The 22,768-nt window shown below is 35.8% G+C and overlaps 1 protein-coding gene across 1 annotated transcript in view; it reads left to right on the top strand.

Moving 5' to 3' along the window:
- Positions 1 to 610: 610 nt before the first annotated feature.
- The window catches only part of LOC145666672 (BTB/POZ domain-containing protein 1-like), a 107,613-nt gene continuing 85,455 nt past the window's right edge, over positions 611 to 22,768 (top strand). Inside the window, exon 1 of the mRNA XM_081734147.1 lies at positions 611 to 742. The gene's annotated coding sequence lies outside the window, so the exon portion shown is untranslated. The remainder of the gene's footprint in view (positions 743 to 22,768) is intronic.

A 22,768-nucleotide genomic window follows, 5' to 3' on the forward strand; every position in this document is an offset into this window, starting at 1 on the left:
ATAGAAATCCACCACCCCCTAGAAATTGTAGAATTCTCCCAAAGTTTTATCTTACAACTGAAATATAACTTGAATGGGTTTTTGAATATAGTCTTCCCCTAAAGCATTAGATCCATCTTCCGATATTGAGAAGACTAAATGTGCTGTTCGCGAGCTAAAAGAGATTTCTATAAATTACTGCATCATTATTGATATGCATATACCATTGTCTGCTCTAACCTATGTGCGTGGAGCGTGTAACTACATTTTTCATTTTCCCACATACACGCAAAACAAGTAAAGTACAGATTACGCCATCGTGAATAGTATTGTAGAAGTACTTTCGAAATATTCAAACAAATGCCCTGGCAACACTTACTTTCTCACAAGTTGTTACTATGTGAGATTATCGACCATAGACGGTGTTAAGAAATCTAATGAGATAGAAATGGTGTTGTATAATTAATCTTGACTTAAACAATAAACCTGAGATAGAGAACTCGGAATTAAGTCAAGGTTATGCCTAAGTAATTATTGAAACAATACGTGCAGGGAAGATGGCGTTGATTGAATGGACCAACCAAAACAAAAAGAGTCGCATACAGCCAGGAAACTGCCAGTTACGTTCGACATTCAAAAGAAGATGGAAGCATTTCAATGGAAGGCTTACAATGTGACCGACAAAGTTCATCAACTAAAGTGGTGTGCGCACGAGAAATTTAGGAAGCGAGTCATGAAATAGACAGGAAACAGTGAGAGTAAGGTAGGGAAAATCTAAATCTGCCTCTGTTGTTACAAAGAGCAAGCTGGTACGATTAACTAAAGAAAAGTACTGACAATTTCCTGTGCATATTTTTTCTTTAAAAATAATTTTCTTCAATTTTAACTGGAAGGCGCTACGGAAGTCGGCTAAAGAAGGACCAAACTTTCCGTAAAAGTTTGACTTAATTTATGATGTGTTCAAACCTTGAAAACTAGATATTCTTTCTCTGGTGATACATTAGTGTCATTGGTACAGATAGTGCTTTTATTTCTTCTTTTTTGGATACCAAAGTGCCACTACTCACAATAAACACCGAACGTGTTATTAACCTTTTGTCACTCGCGCTGTTGGAAAAAAGCAAACAGGTGAGTAAAAACTAATGATTTTTACGAATGGGGTCGCATTAGCGGAGTCACCCTCACTGCTATTCCTCAAGTGGCTCCTTCCCCTCTTTCACCCTAAAGCTCGCTGACGTGCTGCAATTGTAGTAGCTTCCAGTACAGGTTGAGGAAATAGTTTCGTCTGCGTTTGCTTTTTTCAAACGCGCGAGTAGTTCCGTGATAACACTAGCAAACATATATTTTTATGGAGTTTGAAATTTTCCAACGCGCGATCGTTAATGTGATAATTATTGTTTATGAGTGAAGTTTTGTTTTTCTAAGCAACGTCTCGCTTCTTGAATAGAAGTGAGATAGAGAAGTGGCTTGACAATATTAGTGATGAGTCTGATGTTAACTATCGAAAATTAGTGGCTGCTGAAAGTGATGCGAATTGAAGTAATGAAAAAGTGAATGAAGATGATATTGATCATGATAGTGAAGCAGATAAGAACAGTGTAGATGCAGATTCAGATGCAAACGATATGGATGTGAATTACAGTTACAGTGAAAATATTGTTTCATTGGGAAAGACAGAAAAACAAAATGTAAATAGTAACTGGCAGCATCAGCAAAGACAAAGTGTAAAAACATTGTGAAAAAGATGCTAGAACCGAAGTTTACTGCTAAGGGTATCACTGAGTAAACAGTTTTTTTTTTTTTTCGAAATTTATCGATATAGCCGTGATTGATGAAATTGTAAAATGTACTAACAATTATTTGGATAAATTACGAACAAGTTTCGGCGAAGAACGCACTGCAACTGTACAGCAACTTCAAGAGCAAAATTAATGACTTTATTTCGACGTCTTTATTTGATTGCCAAAAGAAAGGAGCACGTGATGATGTACGATCACTGTGGACATGTGACGGAACAGGAATTCTAATCGTAAGAGCAGCAATGAGTTACACGAGCTTTTTACTGCTACTCAGGGCATTAGATTCGATGATTTCGAAAGCCGATCTCAGAGAAGAGATATTGACAAGCTATAGATAAAACACACTGACTTGACACCTAGTTTTCTGTTCCAAGCGTTGCTATCGGCTGAAGGAATTCACTCCCTTTCGCCAAGGCTCTCTCGTTTAGCAACAGCTGAACCCTTATTGGCTCAACGCGTGGATGTGCCGATGGTTTGAACTTTAGTTCGCATTTTTGCCACGGATCAAGACATTTTGACAGCACTATAGCAACAATTCCAAATATCCTAAGTATTTACTCAACAATTGCATGCATTACTTCAAATAAGTTTACTAAATATATTGTTTGTATCTCAAAATGTCAATGTTGGAAAAAAGCAAACGCGCGAGTAGTTATGTTACTAAATTTGGCGCGAGTGACAAAAGGTTAAAATCATTCTGATTGGCTACGAAGGCAAGTTTTTAAAGTCTAAACCAGTGGTTCTTAACTGATATGTCGCGACATACTGGTGTGTCACGCAGTCCCCTAAGGTGTGTCGCGAAATTTTAGAATTTAAAATCATCAAGAATTTCATAATAATTACTTGAAATTGAGACAGACTGTACCAGTCAACACCTCCAGTGGTAGCAATATTGCTCAATGCTATATAGAGTCATTATAGAAACTAATTCGTTTATACTATTATAATAGATATTATTATTATTTCGAATAAAAATATCAAACGTGTGTCGCGACGATCTGGACATTTAGTAAAATGTGTCGTTAGTCGAAAAAGGTTGAGAACCATTGATTTAAACAACTGAATAAATTAGCATGTGCTCCCATTTATTAATCTTACTCTTCTTTCAGTCTTAAAATCGATTTAAATTGAACAATTAATTTCATAACTAGAAACATTAAATACGGCTACAGAAATCATATTTTAATTTAAAAAAAGAATAAGCACACTTCGTGAAGAAGTTAGATTTGTTTTTTGTTAAACCAAACTCCTTACTAAACCCAGACTTAAATATAACTTGGCTTTTTACCTCAAATTAAATTAATTATTCTTTAAAATTAAAGAATATTTAAAAATAGAAAATATTTGAATCTAAAGATTTTTCAAATAGAATGTCACTTAGTTGCATTTTAACGTTGTATTCCAAGGATAAATAAGTATTTTACATTATCCTGTGTATTAATTAACCCGCTAATCTCAACAGCACTGACGGGGGGCACGGTGGCTCAGTGGTAGAGCGTTCACCTCTGGTGCTTGGGGTCCCGGGTTCGATCCCAGCCCCCGTCAAGTGAACTTTGTGGTGGACAAGCACCGTGCTCGTGGGTTTTCTCGGGGTTCTTCCGTTTCCTCCCACTTTCTTCATTCCACCATTTCACTCATCTCTCATCATCACCGTCTCCTTTAGCCTAACCGGCATAACCGTGGGACGTAAAACTTAAAGATTTCATTTCATTTCAACAGCACTGAGGATAACCATCAGCAAGAATGCATGATGTGCCGCTGCTGTGTCATCAGTTGTAGCTCAGAATAATCTCTAAAATATTCATAGAATAATGTAACAATAGGGGATGGAACTGATGCACAACACGGTACTTAATAACGAAATTATGAATGTATTTAAATGAAATTCAAATGTTTCAATTTTGAAGATGACTAGTAGGGAAAAGGTGAGAGAGAGAAATAGGTTATGATTGAAAGATAAAGGACTTGCACTAGCCTGATAGATCCATCGAGACTGGCGTCGTCCTAGTCATCTGCAGTGATGAATGTTTTCCCTTGAAGCAGCCTAGACAGCTGGAGACAGTCAACACCTGGATTTCTATTCTGTTGATCTGCAAGGGGCGTCGAGTTCTCTCGTCTTCATGCGTTTCCAATGATGTTTTCCTACATCTTCATTCCACTACTCTGCTGACAAACTTAAAGGTGTCTGCGGCGATGAACCGACAGAATGGTACTCTTGACTTATGGAGTCGGTCGTCCTCCAATGGTGGGATCTGCTTGTCTCCGATGATCCTGCACTATCCTAATCGTGTGTAGAATACCCCTTGTTGTTGTGTTCTTCGTGGTTTTGTTCAACTCAAGAATGATGACCTAAGAGTCCAATGAATCGGGAAGTATCAGGCTATGCTTGAAGGTATGCGGAAAGGAAAGAAGGAAGCTAGTCGAGTTTATTGACAAAAATGTGTTTACAACAGATGTCTAAAAATGTACAGTCCTGATCAAAGTTTTCTTTCAATGAGTTTTCAAAAGTTCATGTTTCTTTCGTTAATAATGTAATTTAATAAAATAATCGAATTTGGTGAATTAAATTAGAGTTTATACAATTATCTCATCATTACTTCATATCCAATATACAGTTACTTCACAATGAGAACTGATTTTTTATTATCCATATCATGTTATCTACTAGATGGATCACCCCCATCAATAAACTCAATTACTAGATCTTAACCCTTTACATCCCGACCAAAATTGATGGTAATCCTTTAAGTAGTTTTTGAGATTTTTTGTGTCTCGAATAGACGGACACAGAGATTAAATGTATAAAGAAGCTTTTGGTACACAAATTCTATTTAAAAAGTCAGAAAAAAGGGCCGTTACTTCGTACTGTTGAGCTACGCTCAAAAAAGGGGGGTTAGACACAGATAAACAAAATTAAATAGTTCATTTGAAATATATCAGTCGCCTTTAAAATCGAAACTGCTAGCAGCAGTCACAACAGCAAACAATGTCTACTTAAGAAAAATTCATTTCTTATATCTCATGGAAATATATATATGTAAAAAGATAAATATTATACATAGACTAGTAAATCTCCTCCCTCACATTACTATGTGCAATGTTTTGAATTATTCTTTCTGTAATTTTCACATGGAATTCGTCTGAACTCGAGGGCTGGCATAAAATTTGAACGTCTCGTATGGCCATCTTAGTGAACAGCCTCCACTTCTTTTCCTTCCGTTCTAGGTCAAGCATCTAAAATTCCTGGAACTTATATTTAATTATTTCAAACAAAAAGTCCAAATAGCAAATTTCATGTCTCCAACCTCAAGGGAATCCGAGATAAGGACATCTACCGAAATAATTGGAACCATCATTTGTTTTTATTCTTTATTTCTGTAACAAATATTACAAGAAAATGCTGAAACACCGATTTCACTACTTTAAACGAATGGTTTAAATGTGAAATTTGAATCTAATAATATGCATTATAAGCATTTCACCTGGAGAAAAAACGAACATCAATGTATACATCTAGTTAACGTAATTACAATATTGTGACTGCACACCATGTGAAAGAGAAGTTTACAACAAACATAATATCAATAGTGTGCTCTCGACTTTTACACGTAAATTGCAGATTTAAAATTTGAGATTCACACTAAAAAGTTTATAATTTATTTTTAAACACATTCAACCATAAACCTTATAAGGTTCTCAAGTGTTTTCATTTTAAAACTATACCTATATCTATAGCTATAGAATATATATATATATATATATATATATATATATATATATATTAGGGTGGTCCTTATTTTACATCATTGAAGTTTTTTCGGGACACCCCTTCATTTGGTGCCACTTGTCGAAATACTGCCCTGTGCAAAATTTCATTCCAATCGAATAAGGATAAATGGTGCCCCAAAGAGTCTAAAGTTTTTGATCATTTATTGGGAGCTTTTGAATTATCCAATAGATGGCGGCAGCACCTATGAAGATAAAATGACAAGCACTTATAATCGACATTTTTCAAACTCTTTTCTGTGATTTTCAAGAATAAGTAGTAAGTGAAAATGAATCACGAGTAGTAAGTGAAAGTGAATCAGGCTTTTACTCGAGTGAAAATGAATCATGGAAGAGTAAACTCTTCAAGGAATATATGGCTTCTGCCATCCATCTGGCATGATGATAAGCTACTGGGAAACGTAATGATATTCTTCTGGGTGGAACTCCGCCGAGAAAAATAACAGCAAATTCAATAAGTTCAAGGCAGTCTTCCCTGGGTAAGTTATTCTAGATATTCTGCATAGCAATCTGAATAATGTCATTGGTAGTGTCATGTAGGCCTACGACTTGAATGCGTTCATGTTGTATGCTGGGTTTGAATTTAGTTTCGTCAATATCACTCTAAGCTTGTTGAAAATGTTTGAAAATAGAAATGTTTGGTCCGGAACGATCATTGAACTTTGACTCGAAAACAACTTTTAAAACGAGTTCATAAATGTGATGCCTGCATAACAATATAAAATATCTCTTCCGAAATATTGTTCGAACAAGATGCAGGCACGTTTCATTGGTTCAGTATTTGCGGAGGTTGTGTCACAGTAAAGAGCTTGGACTTTATCAATAAAACCACATTTTTCCAGAGTTCTATAGACGGCAGTTACTTGATGTTCTCCTTTGGCAGATGGTAATTTCGGAAGTGCTAGTAATCAGTGTTTCTTTCAGAAATAATTTTCCGGGGGGCACATTTAGTATCCCGGGGGGCACTGCTGATACTATTCTATTTATTATGATATTATAAACGTATTATTTTGGTCTACTCCCGGGGGCGCTCTCAGAGTTCCAAGGGGGCAGTGCCCCCCAAACAGGTCTGGAAGAAACACTGCTAGTAATCGTTCACTTACATTGAAAGTAACAGTAACCGGTGGTCTGTCAACGAACTCTGTCTTTGTTAATGCAGGAAACATTTTTCGTATCAGTGCGCGGTAACAGCATTTATTTTTTCGATTTCACCCAAAAGCTTCTTGCAAGTTGCAGCTCCTAACTGACGCAAATGTTGACGTCAAGGCGAAAAGATTATCTATTTATAACCAAGGCATCTACATCTTGATTCAATGCTTCGGCAACAGTAGTTAAAATATGAACCACATCTCTGTTACTAACTTTGCATTTATCCAAAACTGCAACAAGTTTCGATCTCTCTTTCTCCAATAGGACAATGTCAGCTCCAATTATGCATCCAGGTCGTCCTTTTTCCCTCTGACTAAGAAGAAACATTTTATCTTCTTCATTGTCAATGAAACCCAAAGCAGAAAAATGAGTAATGTTGAAAAGATTATCCAGTTTTTCCAGAAAGTCTTACTCCTTTTTCTTTTGTAATTCAATTCGCCGAACAGAAGATTTCTGCAAATACTTCCAGTCTATAAGCTCTTTTCAAAATTTTTTGGTTAGGATACAGGCCTTCTCCCTCAAAAAAAAAAAAAAAAAAACTTCAACCTCTTTTATCACTAAAGATGCACTACGACGTAAACTCTACTTTTCTAAGGTTGTAAAATGAGCGTTTGTGCATTTGATGGTAACTTGACACCAACAATTTGGCAATTGTCGTACTCTAAACGATAAATCTTATAGGTGCTTCTAGTTTCCATTGATTTAAGATATTCGCTTTTACTTCACTTGCCTTCAACTAACAACAGAACTGGGGGAACTGAGGAGAAACAAAATCAAGCGCATGTGGTTAAATAAAGTTTGTGCCAAAAACATATTAGGCCTACATATGACATTTATCCAATCAAATTAATTTATTTTAGTATCTACCACATCTTAACTTACTTTTTTTTTTTTTTTTTTTTTGAAAACCACAGGAAAAAGTTTGAAAATAACGCTTGTAAGTGCTTGTTGTTTTATCTTTAAAGGTGCTGGTGCTGCCATCTATTGGATAACTCAAAAGCTCCCAATAAATGATCAAAAGCTTTAGGCTCTTTGCGGCACCATTTATCCTCATTCGATTGGATTGAAATTTTGCACAGGATAGTATTTCGACAAGTGGCACGAAATGAAGGGGTGTCCCAAAAAATCAATGTTGTAAAATAAGGACCGCCATAATATATATAAATGTGAGAATTACATTTTCTTTTGAATCATTTCTTTTCCAGGGCAAAAACCTAATTTCTAACAAAATATAGTTATTTCAACAGTCAACAGAGTATAAAATTGTCATAAATAAATACAATAAATATAATATAAAGCTACATGTAATATATATTTACATATGTAAAACAACTACGGCAATATAAAATTCAGTAATAAAATTGTTCATAATTTAACCAAATTTCTCTAAAAATAATTGTAAAAAATCTTACCTAATAAAAATAATCAAAGATTTTAAAAGATATATACATCATAAAAGACATAAGTGTATATACAATACTAATATGGAAGTTGATAAAACAATATAAATGCGTGCATACCATCCTTTACTGATAAATGTAAGAACTGTAAGCCAGATTGGGGTTCAGGATGTCTGTGGAGGACCTCAATGCTGAATATGATTTTTTTTCCTAAATGCTGCATGAGCCGATTTCGTAATTGCCACTCTGGAATCAATTACAACAGATATAACATCAACTCTCTTGCTGTCCATAAACTGACTTTTCAAATTGTTATAGGCCTAGTTTTCTTTTTTCTTTGTCAGCATTGTTCTCCATATTGTCTTTTTCAAACCTGCTTGTTACGAATATTATATACAGGGTGACAATTAATGAATTATATGAAATAAAACGGAAATTAGTGACAAACTACGTAGTACACAAACTGTATTGCACATGTAAACGGCACTACAGACATTCGGATTTAGGTTATGACATGTTCGATATGTCTGCCATTTCTTGTGATGATGTGGCACAGAGGAACAGCAAAATTCTGCATAACCCGCTGAAGTGCCGGAACATCGATGCTCTCGATGACCTCCTGAATGGCTGTTTTCAGCTCGGCAATGTTTAGGGCTTATTGCTGTACACCGTCCTTAACAAAGCCCAAAAAAATGAGTCACACGGGTTCAGATCCGGGAAATATGGTGGCCAAGCGAGTTCCCTTCCAGTGGCCTCTGGGTATCCCAGAATCAGAAAGCGGTCCTCAAAATACTCCTACAGGACATCCAAAACTCTCAGGGTCCGATGGGATCGAGCTCCGTCTTGGATGAACAACATCTTGTCGAAATCAGGGTGACTTTGGATAATGGGTATGAAATCATTTTCCAAAACCGTCATGCATCGTGCAGTAGTCACCGTGCCATCAAGGAATATCACAGCAATTATTCCATGGCTGGACATTGCACACCATACCGTTACCTGTTCAGAGTGGAGAGACTTCTCCATTGTGAAATGCGGATTCTCAGTCCCCCAAATGCGCCAATTTTGCTTATTGACGTACCCATTCAAATGAAAGTGAGCTTCGTCGCTAAACCAAACCATATTCACATCAAATTCTTGGTCGTCAATTCTCTGAACAAAAGTATTGGCGTCAACCGCTGTTTCATGGCCACGGGACTTTATGGCTGATGGGTTTGAATTTTGTGTGGGAAGGGATGCAGGTCTTCAATAACAATTCGTCGCAGGGTCTGCCGGTTGATTCCCACCTGCTGTGCAGCTCGTCTGATCGATGCCCGTGGGCTGGTTTGAAACACAGCGCGTGTCTTCGCGATGTTTTCGGGCGTTTTCACACTTGTTTGTCGACCGATATTGCCAACACTGTCATCACAAACATTACCTGTTCTCTCAAACGTGCGAATCAAATTCATGATTGTTAGCACACTTGGACCGGTTGTCTTTAAATTGTACTCGATCGCAAACTTCCTTTGTGCTGCAATCGGACAGTTATTGCTAGCATAATAGGCCTTCACAAGTGCTATACGCTCCTGCACGCTGTACCATGTATCATATAATAAGTAAATTATCATTTAATAGTGCATAAAGTTTTGCTTTGTTATAATTAAATATAAACGGATTATTTGCTGAGCAAAACTATATATTTTCGTTAAAATTCAACACGTGTTACAGTTTCGCCAACTAACTCTTTACTTATTCGTGTTTTATGTTTGTGTATTTGACCTATGTTAATTGTTTCTTTTATTCTGAATATTAATTAATTACATTATGCATTTTTATTCAATTTCTTATATTATAAAATCTATCACATCTGAATGAAATGTCATGGTTCATTTGGGTAATGGTCTCCATGTGACAGTCAATACACTATAATTATAATCCCACTATACGACCCGTTCCATTATTATGGTATACTAATACACTTTACCTATAACACTGTTCTAAATCAATTTTATATTTATTATTTTTTATGTTACATGACATTTTCACTTCCAAATGGCCGACATCAATACGTTGCGTGCGCATGCACAATGAATTCCCATCATGCCCTGTAATCAGCCACACTGGTTTGGATGTCATGACACGAACCGTTCAGAAATTATGACGATTTTATTTCATATAGTTCATTAATTATCACCCTGTATTTGTTATTGACATTCTCTATTACCAAGTTAGGTCTAAGCTTATCTTGACCCATCATAAATTCCAATTCTTAACCTGTTTTGAAATGTATGTACTGACAATATTTTTTCAATAGATTTTACAACAATGTCATGCCAATTCACCTATTGGCGTGAAGAATACAACGTGTAATGACATGAGAGATTGTTTCCAAATGCTCTTTCCTAAAGTTACATTCTTTAATAACTGAGGAATCAGCTCCAGCTAAAGCTATTCTGACACCATAAGTATTAGTTCTTAACTTTGAAACATCTATAAATCTATTGTTATTGTTTCTTCGTTATACAAAAACTCACTGGAAATGGATCGTTCTTACATAATTCGACCCTTTTACCTTGACTTGTCTCGGAATACTATTCATTAAAAGATTTGTCATTTAGCTTAATTTTATATAACCGCAATGCCTTCAAATTATAAGGAGTGATTATATTTAAGAGATCTAAAATTTTACCCTCTATTTTAAACAACACATTATTTTCAACTAGGCTTTTCAAAAATACATGTTGTTCCTGTGCTTTGAGACTATTCACCCACCTCACTCCCCTTTTAATGCAAATCTGATGTCCGTACCAACAAACTGTATTATGTTATTACAATAAAAATTCTCAATAACTTTAACATAGTTAATAGGATGCAAAGCTTGCACAATTGCCATATGAAATACAGTATCAAAGGTTTTACTTATTATCTATTAAACAAACAAATCAAAGGGCTCAATGCTGAATTCCCTTGATTAAAACCCTTCTGCACTTCATGAAGTTCTAAAACCCTGTTTAATCTAAGGTCCAAGATAATCGAAAAAGTACGGTGAATCATAGATGAAATTGTGATGAGCCTTCAGTTCGAGATCTCCATACAATCCTTTCCGACCTTAGGCATAAGGATGGTTCTCTTTTTCTTCCAGTCCAAAGATATCTCGTGTCCTGAAGCAAGGACTAAGTTTAAAAATTTGAGTAGTAAATATACAATCTTTCCTATTTATGTTCCTCCTTAATATTTTATCAGAACCAACAGATGATCTGGATGAGTGTGCTCTAATCCTACTACGGTATTAATTTTTTGATAGGATAAGGGTTCCATCACTTTGCTCAGTTCAGACTCCGTTATTGTTTATTCGACAAAGTTTATTTTAGCTGAACCCTTATCCTATCAAAAAATAAATTTTAATGCTTTTTTTTAAATATAAATTTTAATGAATGGACCGAATGTCCTTTTCATTCTGGACTATATCCCTATCATTAAAAACATTCTTGACAAACTTTGCAGGATCCATTATTATACCTTTGCTGTACACTCGCATACTTTTCTGTAGCAATATAACGGTACACCTTTTGTTCCTTTTATTTACACTTTTTTCACTTTTCTTATTTAGGCTTTTCACTCCCAACTCTTCGACTATTTTTGATACAATTAGTTCTATGCAGTCCCCAAGACTCAAATTAGGATTTATTCAAGCATCTGAAAAGAGCACATTACTGTAGCTCTCTAATTTCAGATATGTTCTCAGCCAGAAACAGTGAGTTGGAATACTCAATAAAACACGGAATATATTTTGGATTATCTGACTGAAAAGTAATTCATTACTGGCTTCATTAAATACGTCAAGTACAGTATTTTCCAATTGTTGGGTCCTTACAATTTTATTCTCATTACTCATACAATTATCCAATAAAACACTTTCAGTACCTATTATTTCATGTTGAAGACGGATGAAAAATCTCTGGGAAACATCTATATCAACCATATCGTTCTTTTCTTTCACATTTATATTTTCTTTCTCAATAACGCCCAAAGTAAAACCTCTAATTTGAGATGAAATGAAATCTTTCAATGTAGCGTTCCACAATTATGCCCTTTAGGCTAACGGATGGTGGAAGATTTGGTGGAATGAGATTGTGGGAGGAAACGAGGTAACCGCGAGAAAACCCACGGACACAATGTTGTCCACCATAAACTTACTTCTACTGAAGATCGAGCCAATTACGCCACGCACCATAGATAAGCGCTCTACCATTGAACCACTATGCCCTCCACCTCTAATTTCGCTATTTAAGTCGTCTATTTTCTTTTGCAGACTCCTTTGAATTTGCTCATGCTCATTAATAATTTTCACGACCATTCCTACATGTGGGTCATTAATTTGCAACACTTCCTTTTCCATACTAAAAATTTTACTTTTGAATTTCTGTATTTGTAATTTTAACGTAGAGATTTATTTATCCTTATCTGAGCTTTCTTGAAGCAACTTCTCATTAATTTCACCCAAATTTCTATTTTAGTCTTTTTCATTATTCAGTAATATTTTTTGTAATCTAGTAACGTATTAGCTACCCTTTCTCTTATCTTTTCAAACTACAAACTATCCGTAAAATTTAAGTGTATTTCCTTCCACTTCATTTATCATGTATTCACTAGTCATATCATCAGAGCCATAGGTAGAGATTTCGGCGCCAAGTAGAATTCGGGGCCCTCGACACTCACCACACTAAGCTTTTTCTTTTTTCCTTATAAGAAAAGCAGCAGCTATTGTTATACTACAATGAATTTTTATTAAGCTGCTTGGGAAGACCATTGCAACAGCCAAAGGACCAGAATCATAATGCATTCTTTTACAAATAAGAACTGTTTTCAAGATCTGTATTTTGGACTTTTCGTTAAACTTTACAAAACTACCTTTTGGTTGTTCACAAATTCACTTGAAGAACAGTTACGGAAATTTACAATGCAACTACCTACAGTATTTGTTACGTTTCATACTATCGATAAGAAATGAAATTTCAATACATTAGAAACTATGTACTTTTAAAATGTTCGAAATGGGTGACAGCATTAATTTCCACTAATAATTGTAAACTTTGGAATGTTATTCTGTATGTGTCCACACACAGATAGCATTTTAATTTCGATTCCTTTCATATCAGCAATTAAACGGGTTGAACTTGTTAATGATAGACTTTATTTTATTAGTCTTTAGGGTCGGTCGTGTGACACTATTGTTTTAAATGTACAGGAATCGACAGAAGATAAGGATGACGCTGTGAGACACTTTTTAAGAAATATTACAGGTATTCGACGAAGTCCTGATATACCATATGAAAATTCTACTAGAGGATTTCAATGCGAAGGTAGGGCGACAAGATGTTTTCAAACCGGTTAGAAGGAAAGGAAGTCTGCATAGGGAAAGTAATGACAACAGGATTAGTTTCGTGAGCTTTGGAACATCCACAAACCTTAAAAGTGAAGAGTACAAAATTCCTACATCTTGACGTTCATAAATACACATGGACCTCGCCAGATGGAAGAGCACGCAATCACATTGTTCACGTTTCCCAGTTTAAAGGGGGGTGCGTTTAATTATATTTATTATATATTATTAGCATTCATTGTCAATCCCTTCCTATATTCTCTTCAAATCCCACTGATTGTAGACAAAGTGATTAAGTTTCGTGCAGGCAATAATAGCTATGTCTATTTTGTCGCTATTTTTTTTTAGCCCGGGCTCGTAGTAACAACGGGGAGGGAAGGGGAAGGGAAAGGAGAAGTGGATCCTGTTTCATTTATGCGTAGTTTCTGTCTGTTAAAAACTGTGTTGTGTTTGTGTGCTGGAAGAACGTGTTATTGAAGTGTAGTTAGTGGGTGTGGTCACTGTAATTCCTACGATTCAATATGCCTCGCAAATGCGTAAACAGTACTGACTATTTTTGTTACATTTGCGGACAGGGTACATTCAAATCTCAAAGGAGGCCAATAACGACATATATTAGGAAGGCGTACAGACTGCACTTTGGCTGTGAAATCGGGGACCAGGACAAGCCCTGGGTTCCTCATGTATGTTGCATATCTTTTGTCTCGAGCCTTCATTCGTGGTTAAACGGTAAAAGATCTTCCATGGGCTTTGCTATACCCATGATCTGGTGAGAACCATCAACCAATGTGGATGATTGTTACTTTTGTATGACAACTCCGCTAACACAAGGTATTTCCAGGAAAAAAGTCTTCCTTGATATATCCTAATATACCGTCGGCCATGCGATCAGTGCCTCACGGAGATGGACTGCCTGTTCCTGTTCCACCTGATAGTGATAGTGACGAAGGCGGTAGTGAAACTAGTGCTGCACCATCACCTTCAAAACCTAGTTCTTCGAAATATCCTGATTCTGTGTGTAACGATGAGTGTACAGAGAATCACAAAATAACACAGTGTGAACTTAATGACCTAGTGAGAGATCTGGAATTACCGAAAGATAAAGCTGAACTGTTGGCGTCAAGACTATAACAGTGGAGTTGCCTTGATAAGACGGTAAATGTGACTGCATTCCGTAATCGCCATATGTCATTCTTTCCATCTTTTGAAAGTGAAAAGAACTTGGTATTTTGTAGTAATGTAGAGGAACTAATGATAGGTATGGTCATTAGCTATAAAAGTGATGAGTGGAGGTTGTTCATCGACTCCTCCAAAGTAAGTCTCAAATCTGTCCTCCTGCATAATGGCAACGTGCTACCATCGTTTCCTATTAGGTATTCACCTTACATGAAATAAACATATGATAACATGAAACAATTGTTATTGCGATTGAACTATGACAAGTTTAAATGGCAGATTTCCGGGCATCTGAAAGTCATAGGCATATTACTTGGGCTACACCAAATACTGTTGCTTCCTGTGCCTTTGGGATAGCCGCGCCAATGCACTTCATTATAAAAGGAAAGATTGGCCTAAGCGTCAGTCATTTGAACCAGGACCTTACAATGGTATGCATGAAGCACTTATCGAATCCAAGAACATAATTCTCTCTGCTCTTCATGTAAAACTGGGAATAATGAAAATCTTTGTTAAGGCCATGAACAAAACTGCGGAAACATTTCTCTATTTGCGCGAGAAATTTCTGTGTCTTAGTCAGGCGAAAATAAAAGAGGGAATTTTTGTGGGTCTTCAGATACGTAAACTGTACAAAGATGAGCATTTCAACACCATCCTGACAGGTGATGAAAAGTTAGCTTGGGATGCCTTTGTTCAAGTATCAACAAACTTTTTAGGAAATAAGAGGACAAGAAACTATAAGGATCTTGTGGCAAATCTTCTGCACTGCTACGATAGACTGGGGTGCAACATGTCTTTAAAGTTACATTTCTTAGATTTCCACTTGGACTTTTTCCTGACAACTGTAGTGCTGAAATCGACGAGGACGGGTAACGCTTCCACCAGCAAATTTTGGACATGGAAATGAGATACCAGGGAAAGTTGGAATGCATCAATGTTGGCCGATTATTGTTGGACACTAATCAGGGAATCACCAGCAAAAAACAACAAACTCCAGGCAAAGCGGTTCCGCCTTCAGTGACCTTCCTCCGAGAGATAACAAGGTAAATACATAGATAAGCTTATATAAGCGATAACGTAAAATTATCATAACTTCAAAACGAGAGCTAATCTTACATTTTCATTAACATTTTCATTATCAGCACACCCGAAAACATAAAGATTAGCTGTTCGCATGCCAGTTACAGAAAAAAAAGTAAAATTTTGTTGGCTAGTGTAAGAAGAGATTAATTAAAAAGCAATCAACCCTATTTAAAAACATGGGAGTATCGGAAGTATCTTAAATCAATTCCCTCTTTGCTCACTGTTGTCATCTGGTAGAACAAAAACTTTGATGACAAGTGGTTCTGATCGTATGCTTTAGTGTACAATCGGTGAACATTACATCGTTTTATACAAATGAATAGATAAATACATTAGAAAAATTATACCCCATATGCTCTACTAATACCTAAACACAACTAACATACATGAAATATAACATGTCAAACTGAATACATTTAATATAAGTTGTATTTTCATTCTGATAAGAAGGAAACAAGAAGTAGCTGTTCGAGGAACCACTCTCACATCACAGTAGAATCGACATGAAATATTAATATGTATTTAATTTTGACTAAAATAAAGAGTTTTAAATTACTCTTTTAGAGGAAGACGAAATTAAATACTAATTTAGGCATATTCGGGTATATTCCAAGAATAATTATCTTTCATACGACTGCATCTATTGCTTGTGACTGGTGGCTGTTTCTAAAACAACTATGTCCGGGCATTTTTGCATTCAGCTGTTAGCTGTACAAATACAGCTGAAGACAATGCCCTGTGTGCGAACTCTTGGCGACATGATAAAAGTGGTGCAAATCATTCATTCTTTTTCTTGGTTTAGGTATATACATACACGTGCTGAATGAAAGCCTTTCTTCTTTATCCTTAATTTTGACGGGCGTTGAATGATTGAGTTGAGAATGTAATATCTAGCGTGCTGTGCTTGGAATCTTCCTCGAGAAGAGAAAACAATCTTTATTCTTGCTGAAGTTCAAATTTTTATCTAAAATACTATTTCTATATAACTCTTCTACGCCCCTTTAACCATGTTTTATAATAAAAAATAATCTATATTAGGGCTGCAGACTAATAAATATTTTTGAAAAATTATTTTTTTTTCTTTTGCCCGTTTTTCGTAAGTGGAAAGAGGTAATGAAATGTAACTTACCATAATAATAGATAATATTATTCTACACCCGAAAATACGAATCCAAAGAATGTTCAGTCCCAAACAACACGTACGTGTACGACACATGTGCACTATCCATGCATAAGCCGTACATTTGCACATGTGCATTTGTGTGGATGATGAACACATGCATAACCCGTACATAAGCCGTACACGTGAATTTGCGTGGATGAAGCACACATACATAACCCGTGTATGTGCACATATGCATTTACGTGGGTTATGCACACGTACATAACCAGTGATTCAGTCGTGCATGTGCACGTGTGCATTTGCATGGATAAAGTACACATTTACACAACCCGTGCCTAAGCCGTTACATACACATGTGCATTTGCGTGGATGAAGCACAAGTACAGAACCCGTGCTTAAAGTCGCTATGTGCACATGTGAATTTGCATGGATGAAGTACACATTTATATAATCCGTGCTGTAGCCGTTATATACACATGTGCATTTGTGTGGATGCAGCGCACGCACGTAACCCGTGCATAAGCCGTTATTACACATGTGCATTTGCGTGGATGCAGCGCACGTACGGAACCCGTACTTAAGCCGTTATGTGCACATGTGCATTTGCATGGATGAAGCACATATTTATATAACCTGTGCTTAAGCCGTTATGTACGCATGTGCATTTGCATGGATGCAGCGCACGTACGTAACCCGTGCTTAAGCCGTTATGTACACATGTGCATTTGCGTGAATGCAGCGCATGTACGGAACCCGTACTTAAGCCGTTATGTGCACATTTGCATTTGCATGGATGAAGCACATATTTATATAACCCGTGCTTAAGCCGTTATGTACGCATGTGCATTTGCATGAATGCAGCGCACGTACGTAACCCGTGCTTAAGCCGTTATGTACACATGTGCATTTGCGTGAATGCAGCGCATGTACGGAACCCGTACTTAAGCCGTTATGTGCACATGTGCATTTGCATGGATGAAGCACATATTTATATAACCCGTGCTTAAGCCGTTATGTACGCATGTGCATTTGCATGGATGAAGCACATATTTATATAACCCGTGCTTAAGCCGTTATGTGCACATGTGCATTTGCATGGATGAAGCACACATTTATATAACCCGTGCTTAAGCCGTTATGTACGCATGTGCATTTGCATGGATGCAGCGCACGTACGTAACCCGTGCTTAAGCCGTTATGTGCACATGTGCATTTGCATGGATGAAGCACACATTTATATAAACCGTGCTGTAGCCGTTATATACACATGTGCTTTTGTGTGGATGCAGCGCAAGTGCATAACCCATGCTTGAGCAGTGGATGTGCACATGTGCATTTGCGTGGATGAAGCACATTTAAATTACCGGTTCTTAAGCCGTTGTGTGCACATGAGTATTTGCACGGCTACTGCACGTGTGTATAAGACGTCCATAATACCGTGCAAGTGTATACTTTTACTTTCATTATTTTACTCTCATTCTCATCAACAGAAAGCAACCTCCATTTTTGGTAGGTGTCGTTTTTCCTCCAGGCGGTGTTATAGAGACTTTTCGACGAATAACAGCTGAATGATTGTAAAAACTCCATAACGTCCACTGAGCTAGGATACAATATCAACAGGTGGCAGCATTGTACTGATGTAACTACTGTCAGACAGTTCATAGGTTTACAAAATTATTTTCGTGACCGATTACAGTAGAATATGTTGCGTTATTTATTATTTGGCAAACATGTCAAAGATACTACCTAAAGCTTTGCTCGTTGCAAATAAAAAACTCCAAAACTAAAATTCTCACTGACAATTATTAGTTACTTGTTATATACTTTGAAGGTGATGTCTTTGCAGTTATAGATTGTGTTACTGCGTAAGACACCAAATATATAAACTTCTTTTTTTCGTTGCATCTGGAATTTGCTTGTACATCACCTCTGTACTACGAGGAAATCACCTGTGCACTACATGTAAGTCATCTAGGTACTGTTTCAAATCACCTCTATCGTACATGTAAATCATCTGGGTACTGCGTGTAAATCACCTATGTGCTACGTGTAAATCACCTTTGTCCTACATGTAAATCACCTCTGTCCTACATGTAAATCACCTGGGTACTGCGTGTAAATCACCTGTGTGTTACGTGTAAATCATCTCTGTCCTACATGTAAATCACCTGGGAACTGCGTGTAAATCACCTGTGTGTTACGTGTAAATCATATCTGTCCTACATGTAAATCACCTGTGTGCAACGTGTAAATCACCGCTGTCCTACATGTAAATCACCTGTGACCTACATGTAAATAGAATACGTGCTACTTGTAAATCACCTGCGCGGTAGGTGTAAATCACTTGTGCAGGACGTGTACGTTGCACATGTTCTGTGCACGTGAAGATGTTGAATAGGACCTGGCATGTATATGTGCATCACATGTACAGGCGTGCATCTATACAGATGATGCACATGTTGCATCCGTGCAATTGTACATGTACTATACGGATACTGTACGTGCATTGTGCTGTCTGGGGTGTTGCCATCCATAGGAATTACAGTATGACCAGAATTTGAATTACTCAAAAATCTAGGTAAAGTCAGCGACTAGAAAAATGAACTCAACGGTAATTGATGACTTATCATGCTGTCTATGCTCCTTGTTTACTACTTTTTAAATAATATTTCTATTTATTTTATAACCCTTACATAAATTATTACATAATAAATAAGTTATTACAAAATAAATATAAGCATTATTTAAAAAGTAGTAAACAACAAATATAGACAGCATGATAAGTCATCAATTACCGTTGAATTCATTTTTCTAGTCGCTGCCTTTACCTAGATTTTTGAGTAATTCAAATTCTGGTCACACTGTAATTTCTATGGATGGCAACACTGAAAATTCTTCCAATTCGTATTTTCGGGTGTAGAATAACATTATCTATTACTGTGGTAAGTTTCATTTTATTACCTCTTTCCACTTACGAAAGACGGGCAAAAGAAAAATTATTAGTTTTTCAAAAATATTTAGTAGTCTGCCCCCTTAAGAGAGCATATCATCCTGACATGATTACATATCATTCTTTAGTCTCTTTTAGTAAATATGTTTTAAAAGCCACACAAAATTAAATAATACGATACATGTAGGCATACAAACATATAAATATTTGATAGTTTCGGTCTATGAAACAGAGCCTCACAGATAAATAGGTGTACTATGAGAATAGTATTCAAATATCAAATTTGAATATTGTTAAGTGATTGAACTATAAAATTTGAATTTTCGTATTTAAATACGTCTCTTTTACATATCCGTATGCAAATGAACAGGATGTCCACTTTACATTTCACACTATGTACGAAGGAGAGGAGTGTTAATGCCATAACAGTTACTGTTAGCCAGATGATCTTTCAGAGATGGTTGAAAGAATATGGGTTGACTGTAGAACCAGTCAAAAATGACAACCTGGAACGATATGTTTTCTCGTTCTTGAGCTTTAACAATTACGGTCTATTTCTCTATGCTGATTTCAAAGGAGTCTCAAATAGAGACATATCTATGAATAAATAATAAAGTAAATTTACGTAAATAATTGTTCTATTTTCCTGTGTACTAAAATTAAACTTGTTATAAGAGTATCCAAATAAGAAATACTCTGGATAAAAATTATGACTATACCAAAAAAAAAAAAATATATATATATATATATATATATATATATATATATATATATATATATATATATATATATACATATATATATATATATATATATGATTTTACTTTTGTTAGTGCAGTATAATATCATTTCAAATTTAAGTATAGGAAATATTTAAGTAATTGAGTGAAGAGAAGTATTGGTATGCGCCTCAATAATTGACAGGACTAAATAATTTTCCAAAAGAAATATTTATTACAGGAAACTAGTAACTGAATGTATTTGAACACGCAACTAGATTTATTCCGAATTTGGTTGCCCGCCTAGTTTTTGGCTAAAAGCGTAATAATTGGTTCCTTTCTGTATCAAAGGTTAATATTTAATTCACATAGTATTGCCGAGCGAGCCTTAGCGAGTGAAGGCGTGTTAGAGCCCCGCAGGGCACGTTGTTTTCTGTCTTTGTTACAGCTAAACGGGAAGGGAGATCCGTGTTCCAGAACCCTGCTGCCATGTTGGTTATGATACCGTTACATTGAAAAGTATAACTTTCTCCACGTTTCTTTGGTTATTTGCTTACAGCATTGTCTACAATTTATTTTTAGATGTATTATGCTATGACTTTTACTTACTTTTAATAGATTTTCCTGATTATCAGCAGCCATGTTTACAAAACAAATGCTCATTACATACCGAGAATCCTACCATCGAGTAATCTTGCGCCAAGTAGTACCTTCTGCTTGCAAATATTTCCATGTTTAGAACCGTTTATATAAGAAACTGAACACAACTTTCCCTCCCCTTATATATTATCAAGCTCACAAACAAGCAAATTATTCATTTCTTCCCGGTAAATTTTCAAAATTTTGCTAGAAACGGACAACCAACTTTGGAACTTAATCCCACGCAACCATCAGCAAAACTCCATACCTAACCTGAAAGACATATTCTGTTGTTAATTTGTTTGGGACGAATAGGACTAATCAAAATCAATTCTCTGTGAGTTAGAGAGAGAAAGTATAATTCTTTTAAGTCGTAAGAAAGCAATACTTAAACTGAATCGGTGAGTGGAAAAAGGAGGGCAATCCACAACACCTTACCTTTAGAAAACGAAAAACAAAACCACTTATTGGAAATATTGTTGCATTTACAAAAATATTTGTATTGGACATTCGTAGCATATCTTAAAACCTTTCTTTTTCTAAAATACCTAAAACGTAATGAGACTGAATATTTAGTTTTACAGAAATTAGCTACTTCAACTTTTTCCCCCTTTAGTCTTGAAATATTCTCCTTTCGCTCACAGTTTCAGTTGATCTATTTGTTTCGAAATCACCGACGAAAAAATGTAGGAGGGGGAGTGCATGTGGTTTTAATGATAAGTGTAAGTAGTTGCATGTTTGAAAAGGTAAACCTCTTGTAAATTCAATGGAAATTTATTAGAAATATACCGTCTCCATGAAGTAGTGTAGGTATAGTTTATTTTTCTTGAGTATACTTTACACATTCATTGCTTTTCCAAGAAACTTGTTTCATTGCTGTAGGCAAAATGAATAATTTCCCTTAGCAATGTCCTTCAAAGACTCAATATTAATTCACTAATATTTTAATCTTCTTCCACTTAAAATTCTAAGCAAAAGGGAAATTTTATTCCTCTGATCTGAAGAATGATTTCGTTCTATTTTCAGTAATAGTTAAAGAAGCTAATAAACGAAACTCATCAAGAGCTTTGTCCTTGGGAAAGCAAAATGAAACTTTCAGAAATAAAACCCTTCTTTGTTCTTTTGCTCCGTATTAGTAAACGAAAGTTATACAAAATCTCAATTTCAGTTGAATTGATTTGGAAGCATTTTCTTCTTCATCGACATTCTAACAAAAGTTGCCAGGCCATATTGTCGAACATTTTGGAGCAGTTTATATAAAAGATTTTGATCTAGAAAACGAGGGAAATTAAAACGAAATATAAGTAGAAGCACTATATAAGTGATTGTGTCACTAAATAAAGACAGGATAAGAAAAATTTGGTTTAATGAAATGCTTGATTTATGTTTCTGTATGTTTAAGTAATAAAGTTTCTGCACAACAGAATTATTATTGATAAACTGATGGAGTTAAGTTAGAAGAAATGATGTTTTGTCACGTAATTATACTACGTTGTCCGCCACAAACTCTCATGTATTGAATAAAAATAAATGAGTAAAGGTCAACAATAAAATCTTATATATGAAATAGAATGCTTGTCTGTCTGTATGCATGTTTGTTTGC

The sequence above is a fragment of the Thermobia domestica genome, chromosome 12, assembly GCF_964235325.1.
Source record: "Thermobia domestica chromosome 12, izTheDome1.hap1.1, whole genome shotgun sequence".
NCBI lineage: Eukaryota > Metazoa > Arthropoda > Insecta > Zygentoma > Lepismatidae > Thermobia > Thermobia domestica.